At 36.6% G+C, this 3,209-nt stretch overlaps 1 non-coding gene across 1 annotated transcript; it reads right to left on the bottom strand.

The window, feature by feature from the left end:
* Positions 1 to 235: 235 nt before the first annotated feature.
* On the bottom strand, positions 236 to 303 carry LOC111590253 (small nucleolar RNA Z105). Its single transcript, XR_004852952.1, has one exon. It is a non-coding gene; the product is annotated as a small nucleolar RNA Z105 (small nucleolar RNA).
* Positions 304 to 3,209: the final 2,906 nt, after the last annotated feature.

Raw genomic sequence — 3,209 nt, 5'->3', positions numbered from 1 at the left:
GAGCGAAGGTATCTAGTCCTCCATCTCAAAGAGCAGTCCTTCAGAGATCTCCTATGCGAAGTAGGTTGTGAACTCAATCATTTCTTTGTAGCTCCACTCGTTGTCGCCACTCTACACGTACAGCTTGGAATCTTCCCTTTCCCACCTAATCATTCAACTGATTTATACGAAGAAACAAACAAATAAATAGTCGGTCTATACAAAGAAACAAGTGTAACATGCAGTAAACGGGCATTCAGAATGAGTAGAAGGTATTTCTCATCAATTAGATCAGACACATCAAGGTCATCCTCATTATGCCCGCACTGTAGAAAATTCCGCTAATAAATAAACTAAAACTTGTATCAGAACAACAACGAAAGCATGGAAAAATCAGTTGCTTAGAGTTCTCTCAGATAAATGCCTCGACTGTCCCCATGGTTCAGCCATGGAAGAGATGGTCAAGACAACCAACAACCATCATATGTTCAACTACCACTATTGCTTCAGCTCATATCCATGTTTTCGTGCCGGTCTCACTTTGGCCAGTGCATAGGTTGAGCATATGTGACACATTGTGTAAAAAAACCTACGGAAATCTACTATAGTATTAGTTCAGTGTTAGTAGAAAATATCCAAACGGACACTTAGAGGCCCATATGCCCTCCTCCAAATCCAATACGACCTTGCCAATAGGACAGTAAGAAACCCAAATTGCTGCTTCTATTTTATGCCAACACGTTCTTCTTTATTCTACTACCCGGTGCTCATCACCCACCAACAGATAAATTATTAATCCGCGATGCTGGGATGGGAACTCTCACCGACAACATTCTGACCACCTGATGAACTGGCATTGATTGATAAGCAGATCACACATGTTGCTCCCATCTATCCAATGCTTCAAGCTGGTGCACACTAACTGCTTCTGCATAGAACTCTTGGAATTCCATTCTTCTGTGAAATTAACTAAAAAGAATATCCAGTTATAGAGTAGGACATTGGTACAATTTTTGCATGAACAAAATTGTGTCATATGATACAAACCAAATGTACCGAAACAAGAACATCTTGAACTCACGATTCCTTCATTGCATCATTAGCTTCTCTCGTTAATGCCTAAACAATGTGAAGAAAAAATATTAGATTTACACAAAAAATAAGGACAGACTATATTCTAGCATGGAATTAGGTGTAGCTATGAGTCTATGACCTAACCATTCTGATATTGTCAAGAGTGATGCATCCATTCCTGTCTAGTTCCAATAAAGAAAACTGTGATTTCAGATAGAAAGGCCCGTCTACGGTTAAGGTATTTGATAGAGCCTGTAGCAGTTCAAGAATACATCAACCACTGCAGATTGCTGGTATTTAGAAAAGATTATGAACACATATGACACCAGATAGATGTACTATGAAAATATATTTCATGATGAATCTAATGGTGCTTAGATGGTGATATACTGATATAAATATGATTAATTATTTAATTGGTATTTTCTTGTATAAACTTTGCCAAATTTAAGGTGGATTGACTTAGGACAAAAATAGAATGAACATTCCATTTTGATATCTGGATTTAGACGAGGATTCTTACAAAGTTGATTATACCAATTCAAGCTACACATTAGGGGATAGGGGACCATACTCACAATAAAAAATTGGACTGGAATGAAAAGAGAATGTCCGGTAATGCAACTACATTGGATTTATAGTAACATTTTTGTAAGCATCTTTAATATGAATAGTATTGTGCTACAATAATCTGTTGTGAGCACGTTCCTAAAGTAAAGTGATCGACAATATAATATTATTATTCAATATGGAAATTCTGAACTTAAACTACATACCGTTTGAATTTGTTTTAGAACCCTGACCTTAATAGGAATCTTTGATAGGAATAATTCAAATGTATATAAAAAACAAAGCTAGTACTTTACCTAAAAAGTGTTATTCCTATGTTCAGTTTACGCACCACATAAATATTGAAGACATTAATTACTTACTCTGGACTCAAACATGCTCCATTTGTTCACATAACTCTATTGTTGCCGCTCACAACTCAAACATGATCCATTTGGTGTTCACTGTACTTTCGTTTGGACAAGGCAAACAATTTCAGTTCTTTTTTCTGTATTTCAGTTCAGTTAATAACTCGAGCCATAATATGCAATACACACATTGCATCTCTGTACATTAGGACATTGGCATGAGAATTCAGAAGTCAAGAAACAAATGTAAAATAGTAGTATGTAGCATCAGTGCATTTGAGGTTTACGTGGAAAAAATGAGCCTTATGCAAATGGCCTTATCCGAGCACTTCCCAAATAACTAGTCAACAGTCTCGTTTGAGGATCAAACCTGTGGATGGAAACACGTTTTAAAAACTTCATAACGATTGCTTTGCAGCAAAACCAAATGATAAAGATTTATAGGCTAGGTAATCCACAAGGAAGGTTTAGAGGCTAAGTAACAACAGATCATTATCACTCTCAACTATTAAAATAAACCATAATTTTGCTAGTCATATTCATGCAACACCCTTTAGAATTTCTACTCGCCTATAGTGAATGATACTTATGACACTATTCTGGTCTCCAATTCAAAAATTGCTCATATGGTCTACAACCGTAGCTGCTAAATTAGCCAAAATCTTTAGATAAAGTGCCATTGCATCTTTGTTATGTTATTACTGTTTGTAGTACTAATTTGTTATTATTTACAGATTGGTGCAAAGAAGGTTTACAATTATTTTAGATATTTCAAGTGTGCTATAGTTGATCACAGATGCAGACCCACTACATTTATAAAATGAGCACAAAATTCCTTAATAGTAGTACTGATAGAGAAACTATTCTAAAATGATCACATGTTTCCTTTAAAAATGAACTAAGGTTCTTATGAAATTCAATAACATGATGCACATCGTAGATAATTTTACAATATATCTATAAAATCTAAGTTTACATGTACAAAATGCCAATATTATCAACTACAACATTATAGTAGCTATATGCAATAAGTTAGCTACTTGAAACCATTACTTTGAAAATGAGACCGCCAGTATCAGCAAGCGATTTGTGTTTTACCACCATGGCATTCGCATCGCACTTGCAGCCGCCGCCACCGATGCTACCGGTCCAAGCCACCGCGGTGCCCCATCCATGGCGCTGGCGTCGAGGGCTCAAGCCCGTCACCGGTAGCCTCGGCTGTGGCCCTCGTGGCGTTCC

This window comes from Zea mays, chromosome 9 (genome assembly GCF_902167145.1).
Source record: "Zea mays cultivar B73 chromosome 9, Zm-B73-REFERENCE-NAM-5.0, whole genome shotgun sequence".
Lineage (NCBI taxonomy): Eukaryota > Viridiplantae > Streptophyta > Magnoliopsida > Poales > Poaceae > Zea > Zea mays.
The sequence above is the reverse complement of the archived record's forward strand: the minus strand, read 5'-3'. Positions and strand labels throughout refer to the sequence as shown.